The sequence below is a fragment of the Elephantulus edwardii genome, unplaced genomic scaffold, assembly GCF_000299155.1.
Source record: "Elephantulus edwardii isolate Elephantulus edwardi_28Jun2011 unplaced genomic scaffold, EleEdw1.0 scaffold00111, whole genome shotgun sequence".
NCBI lineage: Eukaryota > Metazoa > Chordata > Mammalia > Macroscelidea > Macroscelididae > Elephantulus > Elephantulus edwardii.
Genome location: NW_006399861.1, coordinates 1664067 through 1675637, shown reverse-complemented (window position 1 = coordinate 1675637; position 11571 = coordinate 1664067).

The following is an 11571-nucleotide window of genomic DNA, read 5'->3' as shown; positions in this document are numbered from 1 at the left end:
ATTAGCACAATTAAATGTTCTGGGATTCCCATTCTTCTCAGAGTCAGCCACAGTTTGTTATGATCCACACAGTCAAATGCCTTTGTATAATCAATGAAACACAGATATACATTCTTCTGGTGTTCTCTGCTTTCAGCCAAGGAAACATTACATGGTTTAAAATCAAGAAAGGTGTGTGTCAAGTTTTTATAATTTCTCCATATTTATTCAATGTGTATCGTGAGCAAATCACTCAAGAAGCTGTACTGAACAAATAATAAGGTGGCATCAGGATTGGAAAAAGACAAATCAACAATCTGCATTATGGAAATTACACTACCTTCCTTGCTGCAAGTGATGTGGACTTGAAACACTTGCTACAGAAGATCGAAGACCACAATTTTCAATATGGATTACATCTCAACATTAGGAAAATAATTTTTTTTGCTCTGGACCAATAGACAATATGTTGATGTTATTGTTAGGTGCATTTGAGTCAAGTATGACGCATAGCAACCCTATGAACAACAGATTTGAATGCAGCACTATTCTATGCCTTCTTCATACTTCCTGACACACTAGAGCCTATTTCAGCAGTCACCACATCAGTCCACCTTTTTTCCCTCTCCTTTGACAACCCCAGGAACCTTCCCAGCATCATGCCCCTCTCCAAGTAACATCCCCTGCTACCAACATGCCCAAAGTATGTGTGGCAAAGCCTCATCATCTTTGTCTCCCAAGAGCAGGTCGGGTGTACCCTCTCCAATTTGTATTTGTTCTCTTGACTATCTATGGGATGTTTAATGCTCTTCTCCAACACAACAGCTCAAAAGCATCAATTCTTCTTATCATCCTTATTCATTGTCCAGCTCTCAGATGCATAGCAAGTAATTAGAAAGATTATGGCCTGAGTCAGATGCACCTTAGTCTTCAAACTAACATCATTACTCAGCAATTTGGAGAGGTTCCTAACTGCATATTTTCACAGTGCAATTCATCTTCTTATTTCCTGACTTGTGGTACCAATAATGTTAATTGTAAATCTAAGTAAGATGAAGTTATTGACAGCTTCAATCTCTTCTCTATCTATCATGGTACTGCTTATTGATCCAGTGGTATCAATCTTTGTTTTCTTGACATTGGGATGTAATCCAAATCAAAGGCTACATTTCTTGATTTTCTGCAACAAATGCTACAAATCCTCCTCACTCACAGCAAGGAAGGTTGTGTCATCTTCATAACACAGGTTGTTGATGAGTTTCCCTCTTGAACAATTTGCTTAGCATACAGCTTGAATAGATCCAGCTTCTCAATCAATTAGCTCAGGGTACCTATTGAATATACCTGAAGAAAAAAAACACAACCTGACATACTCCCTTCTTAATTTTAAACCATATATCATTCCCTTGCTCTATTTGCACAACAGCCTCCTAGTTTAGGTATAGTTTCTGCATGAGCATAACCTTGTACTTCAGAATAGAACTCGAAACTTAGTTTTTTGACTATGAATGCAAAACCATTCTTCTTTTGTTTTTCGTTCGCAGCATAGTATGTTGTTGTTGATATGTGTCATTATACCATCTATGACTCATAGCTACATTATAGACATATGCTCTGAACATTAGCTCTGAACCCCATCCTATCCTGTGCCAATATCATTGTCTCTGATAGACCTAATCCCATTTCTCCAGTCACTCAATTGATATATATCATCCTGGGTCTTCCTTTCCTGCACTGTCCTTTAACGCATCCAAGTATAATATCCTTCACAGAAAAATGGTCCCTCCTGGCCACGTGCCCAACATATGTGAGACAAGAGCTTCAAAATCCTTCTCTACCTGCATAGTAGAGTGGATATGAGGGGAGGGGTTATATAATAATGAAAGAATTTTTCCTTTACTTTTTCAAAGAGAAGAAAGAACTGTGGTGGGGGAGGTTGGGCAGGGAGAAAATTGCAACAATGAGTGAATGAAAATGCAAAGTCTCTGTAAACGTTCATTAAAATTAATAAAAAATGCAGGTTACAACAATAAAGAAAGGTCTATGTAATAGGGAAAAAGTGTCCTTGCCTACATGGAGCAACTTAGTTTCACCCTCTCCAGGACATATCAGTTTATTTTCCTGGCATTCTTCTCCAGCACTACAAGGCATCAATTCTTTTTCTATCATTCTTAGACATTGTCTTGCTCTCTGATGCATAACAAGTAATTGCGAAGACCATGGCCTGGATCAGGCAAACCTTGGGCTCCAGACTGACATCATTGCTCTTCAGTAATTTAGAGATATCCCTGAGAGCTAACTTCACCAATGCAATTCATCTTTTGATTTCCTGACTGCTGGTGCCAAGAGTGTAATCAAGTAAGCTAAAGTTGTTAACAATCTCAATCTCTTCTACACTTATCATCAAAGTGTCAACTGGCTTAGTGGTGAGAATCTTTGGTTGGTTGGGCTGTTTTTTTGTTGTTTGTTTGTTTTTGTTGGGGTTTTTTTGTTGTTGTTTTGTTGAACTTCAATACATATTGAGGACAATAGTCCTTGAGCTTCAGCAGCAAATGCTTTATGTCCTCCTCCTCAGTCTCAGCAAGCAAGGTTGTATAATCTGCATAACATAGGCTGTTGATGACTCCTCCTTCCTGATACCACATTCCTTCTCATAAAATCCAGCCTCTCAAATATCCATGTATGGATTAAAAAGATATAGTGCATTCTTGATGCACTCCTTTCCTGATCCTGAACCATGCCATGTGTTTCTTCCTTTGCTATGACTACTTCTTCCTTCTCTAAGTATAGGTTTCACATACCATATGATTATCTGACTCAAAGTGGCTCCAATCTGGACCATCTCATATCACTGATGTCCAGTTTGTAAATCAATGTTCAGGCGTTCATTTCATGTAATTTAATTTTCCATTTAATTTTTTAGAATGTCCTGTTTTCCAACATTGAAGGTACATTCATGATTCAATTATTAAATTGTGCTTGTCACTATTTTTCCTCATTTCAACTGATTTCCATTCTGGTCCTGATCCATTTAAATAAAAGTCTTCCAGACCACACTTAATTATTAATTAGATAAAAAATACCAATCAGCTTACACCTGATTGTTAATTAAATCAAAGCATGTGACCCTGCAGAATTCAACTGCTTCACACAGGAGGCTCCAACCTGGAAACCCTTGGGTAGGACCCAAAAGACATTTAATCACAAAGTCTGCATATTGGCTCTTGATTGGATTAAGCAATAGGCTTCTAGCCCAATTCCAATTTGCTTTTCTTTGTTCTATTCATTTTGTTTTATAAAATTAATCACTACTGAACTATGCCCACTATTTCCCTGTCTTTCCAGATCCCTGCTAGAGCTTTCTAATTTTTTTTTCTGTACCCTCCCATGGCCATTCTTAACCCTCTACTCCCACTCTCTCCACCTGGATCCTTATACATATTTTACTATTTATCTTTGTACCTCCACAATAATGGTCTTATGCAGTATTTGTCCTTATATGAATGAGTTAGTTCATTCAGCAGCATTGCTCTACAATCCCTCCCAAGTTATGTAGTAATTTTTTTAATTCATTGCTCCTGAGTGCTGCATAAGTGAATTAATCATGATTTCCTAATCCGATCTTTGGGGTTGGATATCTGGGCTGTGTCCATGTTCTTGCAATGATGGATAACACTGCTATGAACATTGGTATACAAATCTCCATTTGTGTCTCAGTTCTAATTTTCTTGGAATATATTCCTAGCAGTGGAATAACTAGGCCATTTGAAATTACTATGTTCAACTTTTTGAGGACACACCAAATTGCCTTCCAGAGTGGTTGTACTTTAATAAAATCTCATCAACGGTGTATGAGAGTTCCTATCTCTCCACATCCTCTCTATCATCCATTGATTGCTGTCCCGTTAAACTTTGCCACTGCTGCTGGGGTGAAATGGTATCTCATTGTGGTTTCCATTTGAATCTCTCTTATTGTCAGTGACTTTGAGCATTTCTTCATGTGTCTATTGGCCATCAAATCAAATGCACTGTGAAAAGTCTTTACATGTCTATTTCCTCATTTTGTAATTAGGTTATCAGACTTTTCCTGTGAAGGTCCTGCGTTATTCTATGAACTTTTGTTATGAGGTCCTTGTCTGAGATGGTATTGCCAAATATTTTTTCCAGTCAGTTTTCTTTTCACCCTCTCATAAAAAGTTTTTGAGGCACACAGGGATTTAATCTTTAGAAGGTTCCATTTATCAATTTTACCTTCTTTTGGTTGTGTATCTGTGATTGTATATGTCAACCTCTTTATACCATAGGCTATATACCATTTAAGTTTTATTCCAATTTTATGATCTTTGTTATTTGGGGCTTTACCCCTAGGTCTCTGATCTACCTTGAGTTGATTTTTGTGTATGGTGAGAAGTATGGGTCCTGCTTCAGCTTTCTATGGGTAGCTGTGAAGTTTTCCCAGCACCATTTATTGAAGACATTGTCATTTGATAGATTTTGTTTCCTTGTCGACTATCAGATGAACATAGATAGATTGGTTAATTTCTGGTTTCTCAATTCTGTTCTATTGGTCTTTATACCAGTACCTTGCTGTTTAGGTTATTATAGCTGCATAGTAAGTTTTGAGATCAGGGAGTGCTATACCTCCCAATTCAAACATGCCAATTACCTTTTCTCTTTGAAAAATGAATTTTGTGTGTATCGCGATAGAGTTAAACATGTAAATTACTTTTGAAGAACTTGGTAAAAAAATAAAGCCCCAGGAATTGATGGAATACCAATTGACATATTTCAATAAATAGATGCTGGTCTGCACATGCTCACCTGGTTGTGCCAAGAAATCTGGAGGATGACTACATGGCCAACTGACTTGAGAAGATCCATATTTACTCCCATTAAAAAAAAAGATGATGCTACAGACTATGGAAACTATGTTACAATATTAGTCATACCACATGCAAGCAAAATCCTGCTAAAGATTATCCAGAAATTACTGAAACAGTACATTGACAGAGAACTACCAGAAATTCAAGCTGGGTCTAGAAGAGGCCATGAAACTAAAGATATTACCGTCAATGGCTGATGGATCTTGGCAGAAAGCAAAGAGTAGAAGAGGAATATCTCTCTGTGTTTCATTGCCTATGCAAAGGCATTTGACTCTGGATCACAACAAATTGTGGTTAACCTTGAGAAGGATGGGAATCCCATAACACTTGATTGTGTTTATGTGAAACATACTCAGACCAGGAAGCCGTCCTCAGAACAGAGGAGAGAAAAATGCCATTGTTCAAAATCAGGAAAGGAGTGGAATGAATGTGTCCTGTCTTCATACTTTTTCAATGTATATGCAGAACAGATCATTTGGAAGCCTTGGCTTTATGAGGAGGAATGTGGCATCAGGATTGGAGGAAGAAAGACTCATCAACAACTTTCGTTATGCAGATGACACACCCTTACTTGCTGAAACTGAGAACCTGAAATGCTTGCTGCAGAAGGTCAAGGATTGTTGTCTACAATATGAATTGAAGGTCAACATCAAGAAAACAAAAATTCTCACCATTGGACCAATTGGCAGCACCATAATTGATAGAGAAGAGATTGAGGTTGTTAATAGCTACAGCTTTCTCGTCTCCACAATCAACACTATTGGCACCAGCAGGCAGGAAATCAAAAGACGAATTGCATTAGATAACTCTGCTGTCAGGGACATTTCTAGAGTACCGAGAAGCAACGATGTCAGTCTAGAGACAAAGGTGTGCCTAATCCAGGCCATGGTCTTCACAATTGCTTGCTATGCATCATAGAGCTGGATAATGACTAAGAATGATGGAAGAAGAATTGATGTCCAAGTTTTGATGCTAGAGGAGTCATGAGCATACCACGGACCACTAAGAAAACAAAAAGGTTTTGGAGAGGGTTAAAACAAGTTTCTCCTTGGAGGCTAGAATATTGAAGCTATGTATCACATAATTTGGACATGTGGCCTGGATCCTTGGAAAAGTACATCATGCTCGGAAGGATGGAGGGACAGTACAGGTGAGGAAAACCCCAAATGAGATAGTTGATATACTAACTAGAACAATAAGAGTAGGTGTGTTGGAGTGAGTGAGACTGGCTCAGGACAGGGCAGGATTTGGAGCTGTTGTACATAGGATTACTATGAGTTGCAGATGACTCAATAGCACATAACAACAACAACAACAGTGAGATGAATTGCATTGACTATTTTTCTTATGTTGAACCATCCTTACATAGCTATTATGAATCCCACTTGGTCATGATAAATTATTTTTTTATATGCTGATGAATTCTTTTAGCCAGGATTTTGTTAATGATTTTTGCGTCTATATTCATGAGACATATTGGTCTGTAGTTTTTTTACTTTTTTTGTTAATTTTTAAATATCTTTGCCTAGATTTGGTATTAGGGTTATGGTTGCTTCATAGAATGACTCAGAGTATTGCTTCATTTTCTATTATTTTAAAAAACAATTTAAGTAGGATTAGTGATAGAGCTTCTCTAAATGTTTGATAGAATTCAGCCAAGAATCTGTCTTCTCTAGGACTCTTTTAAAGGGAGATTCTTTTTATGACCTGCTCAAATTATTTGTTTGTGAGAAGTGTGTTCAAGTGTTCTATATAAGTCTGTATCAATCTGTGCAGGACATGATTTTCAAGGACTTTGTTCCTTTCCTCTAAGTCTTCAAATTTATCAGTGCATAATAGATTTTTGTAATATTCCAATATTATAGATTTAATTTTACCTGGTTCTGTCGGGATTTCACCATTATAATTTCTAAATCAAGTTATCTGTGTCTTTTCTTTTTCCCCTCTTATTGTTGAGTTTTCCAATGGTTTGCAAATTTTATTGACCCCTTTGAAAAAAACTAGCTCCTGGTCTTGATTCAATCTCATTGATTTTAGCTCTTGCCTTCTGAAGACTGCCTTAGCTGCATTCAAAAGATCTGGGTATTTTGCGTTTCATTTTCATTTGTTTCAAGAAACTTATAATTTCATTTTTTGTTTCTTCTATAACTCAGTCATGTTCTAGAGGGTATTTTCTTTCCATATGGGTTAGTTTGTAAGCTTTATACTCTTGTTATTAATTTCTATTTTATGGTAGTGTCATCTGAAATGATACTTTCTATTCAATGCTTTTAACTTTTTTGAGTCTTGCTTTATGTCCTAATATACGATCAATACTAGAGAATATATCATGTGAACTTGAGTAGAAAGTGAATTTAGATGAATGAGGTACACTGAATACACACAAGGTCAAGTTGACTGGTTCAATAGTCTATATATTTTAAATCTCTGTTAAATTTCTTTTGAGTTGACCTGACCTTTGATGAGGGTGATGTGTTAAAGCCTCCTGAAGATATTGAGATTATAAACAGCTTTAGTTTCCTTGGCTCCACAATCAACACTCTTGGCACCAGCAGTGTGGAAATTAAAAGAAATTTTTCATTTGGAAAGTCTGCTGTCAGAGAACTCTCTAGAGTACTGAAGAGCAATGACGTCAGTATGGAGACTAAGGTTTACCTGATACAGGACGTGGTCTTTGCAATCACTTGCTATGCATTAGAGAGCTGTACAATGATTAGAGATGATAGAAGAGTTGATTCCCTTGACCTGTGGTATTAGAGAAGAGTATTGAGTATACCACCAACTGCTAGGAGAACTAACAAGTTCACCTTGGAGAGAGTTAAACCAGGCTGCTCCTTGGAGACAAGGATTCTGAAGCTTCATCTGACATACTTTGGACATGTTGCAATGAGGGAGCAGTCTTTGGAGAGGGATGGTATGCTTGGCAGGGTAGAGGGACAGTGTAAGAAAGAAAGACCCTCAATGAGATGGATTCATTCAGTGACTGGGGTAATGTGGGTAGGTGTGTTAGATGCAATAAAATTGGCACAGAATAGAGCAGGGTTTAGGGCTGTTGTACACAGGGTCAGTATGAGTCCCAGGCAACTCAACGGCACATAACAACAAAAATCACCACTTAAGTGGTACTGTTTATTTCTTTCTTCAATTTTGTTAACGATTGAATTATTTATTTTGCACTTCTATCATTTTGTGTATAAGTGTTGATTGTGGTTATGTCTTCTTGATCTTTAATCATTATATAGTACCCTGATCTTTTGAGTGGTTTTCATTCTAAAGTCTATTTTATCAGGGATCAATATTGCCACTTCTGCTTTTGTTGTGTGGATGCCATTTACCTGGTATTTTTCCCCCCTACCTTTGATTTTGAAGTTATCTTTCTCTTCATTTCTTAGATGTATGTCTTGTAAGCATCATATTCATGGGTTTTGCATTTTTTGTTTCAGTTTTTTAAAAAAAATTATTTTATATTGGTTCACTTACAAAGTTCATGATTCTTGTGTTTCACACTATTTTCATTTATATTATGTTTCATACAATCATTCCTATGCATTATATTTTTTAAAATTAATCACCACTGAATTATTCCCATCATTACCCTGTCTTTTCAAGTCCTTGCCAGATCTGTCTCTCTTTATTCCCTCTTTCTGTCCACCAAATTGTGTAACTCTGATTTCATCCCTACCCATCCCTTTCCTCACTGGGTCCCTATATATGTTTTACTAGGTATTCTTCTAATTTTACAATAATGGTTCTATGCAGTATTTGTCTTTATGAGACCAAGTTAGTTCACTAATAATACTCTCCACTCTTGTAAGTTATATAGTATTTTTTTAAAATCATTGATCCTGTGTGCTGCCTTGGTTTCATTGTGTGACTGCACCATAATTTTCCCAATCCATTGGATAATTATGGATATTATGGATATTTTCAGATAGTTGCTATTGTTATGTGCCATTGAGTCACCTGCAACTCATTAAGACTCTGTATACAACAGCTATGAATCCTGCCCTATCCTGGGCCAATCTCATTGATTCTAATACACCTACTACACTAGTTACTGTATAAATCCATCTCATCTGGTTTTTTTCTGCTCCTGTGCTGTCCCTCCACCATCTCAAGCATGATATGCTTCTCCAAGGACTCATTTTATGTGTTGTTGAGTCACTTGTGACTCATACTGATCCTATGTACAAGAGACTTAAACCCTGTTCTATCCTATGCCAAACTTATTGTCTCTGACACACATAGTCCTATTACTCCAGTCACTGAATCAATCTATTTTATCGAAAGTCTTCCTCTCTTGCACTGTCCCTCCACCCTCTCAAACATGACGTCCTTATCCAAAGACCTATCCGTCCTTGCAACATGCCCAAAGTATGTGAGACGAAGCTTCATAATCCTTGCCTCCAAGGAGCAGCTTGGTTTCACCCTTTCTAGGAATAATCTGTTTGTTCTCCTAGCAGTCCATGGTATATTCAACACCCTTCTCTAGCACCATAGCTCGAAGGCATCAATTCTCTTTCTATCCTCCCTAGTCATTTTCAAGCTCTCTGACATATAGCACACAATTGTGAAGACTATGGCTTGGATCTGGTGCACCTTAGTCTTCAGCTTAATGTTGTTGCTCTTCAGTATTCTGGAGAGGTCCTTGACAGCCTACTTTTCCAGTGCAATTTATCTCTTGATTTCCTGGCTTCTAGTACCAAGAGTGTTGATTGTGGAGCCAAGCAAAATAAACTGTTAACAATCTTGATCTCTTCGCCACCCATAATGATGCTGCCAATTTGACCAGTGGTGAGAATCTTTATTTTCTTGATGTTGACTTTCAATCCATATTAATGGCAGCAGTCCTTGACCTTCTGCAGCAAGCCCTCAGGTCCTCGTCAGTTTCAGCAAGCAGGGTTGTGTCATCTGCGTAATGCAGGTTGTTGATTAATCTTCCTCCAATCCTGATGCCACATTCCTCCTTATAGAGCCCAGCCTCCCGGATGATTTGTTCTGTGTACAGACTGAAAAGGTATGGAAACAGAATACATCCCTAGCAGACACCCTTCCCAATTTTGAACTATGTAGTGTCTCCTTCCTCTGTTCTGACAACTAACTCTTAGTTCAGATATAGGTTTCACATAAGCATCAAATGTTCTGGGTTTCCCATTCTTCTCAGAGTCAGTTTGCTGTGATCTACACAGTCAAAAGCCTTTGCATAGTCAAAGATAGGCATTCCTCTGGTACTCTCTGCTTTCAGCCAAGATCCATCTAACATTAGCTAAAATATCCCTGGTACCATAGCATCTTCTAAACCCAGATTGCACATCTGACAGTTCTCAATTGCCATGTTGCTCCAGTCATTTTTGGACAATTTTCAGCAGAACCTTGCTTGCATCTGATACTAATGATATTATTTGATGATTTCAGCACTCTGTTGGGTTACCTTTCTTTGAAATGGGAACAAAATATCAATCTATTCCAATCAATTGGCCAGGTGACTGTCCTCCAGATTCCTTGGCACAACTTAGTGAGCAAATCCACGGCAGCATCTGTTCTTTGAAATATATCAATTGATATGCCTTCAACTCTTAGAGCCTTGGTTTGTGCCAGTTTTTTCAGAGCAGCTTGAACTTCTTCCTTCATTACCACAGCTCTTGCTCATCCTTTGTTTCATGGAATTTTTGTGTGTATAGTGACTCTGTATACTCCTTCCATCTTCTTTTAATGCTTCTTGGATCATTTAACATTCTGCCAAAGCATCCTTAAGTATTGCCACTTGTGGCTTGAATTTGTGTTTCAATTTCTTCAACTTAGAAATACTAAGCGAGTTCAATCTTTTTGATTTTTCTGATTCCAGCTCTTTGTACATTTTATTATAGTACTTTGATTTGTCTTTCCAAGCTGACCTTTGAAATATCCTGTTCAGCTCTTTCTTTTTTTATAGTTTTTTAATTTAAATAGCATTCAGTTTATTACAAATATTTAGTATTGGCTTCCCATATTTCCTCCCTTTTGTTTTTATCCTAATAATAAACAAACAAATAAAACAAATTAAACATAATAAGCTCAAAGAAATACTTTCAAAAATCTCCATATGATCAGAAGGATTCAGGTTGAATATTCCTTGAAGGTTTGTTTTAATTGTCCCATTGCCACAGTGCTTGTCAAAACCAGTTCTGATTAATATCCTTGGTCAGTATGTCCTTTGTCATTCCCTATCACCTGAGAGAGATTTCACCTTGATTCTTAAGGAAAAGAGGATGGCGAATTTTCGTAGCTAATTCCTGCTGAAAAGGGATGCTATAGGTTTCAGAGTGAAGATCTTCTCTCAATACTCTACAGGGCCTCTTTGGCAATAGGAAACATATAGACTATTGTGGAGATTGATTTTGAAATTTACATGCACTGTTATCAATTGTGCTTAGCCATACCTGTTCATCTCCTTGAAGATGCATCATGGAACTCTTGCAGCCTAGAAGACACAAATTTAACTAAGAAGTTAAAAATACATAAGTAAAAAATTAAAAACAATAATATTCCAAGTAAAGGTTCTAACAGTGGCACAAATCAAATTGCAGAGGGAAGGTAGATCTTTAAATAAAAGGCTTATTGACTAGCACTTTGTCTATTATAGTATAAAGGTTAGGGACCACAAGATGTAGAGGCTCAACAATGTCATTTATTGTTCTTAAGTCCTGGAGCAAATTCCATCTACCACTGG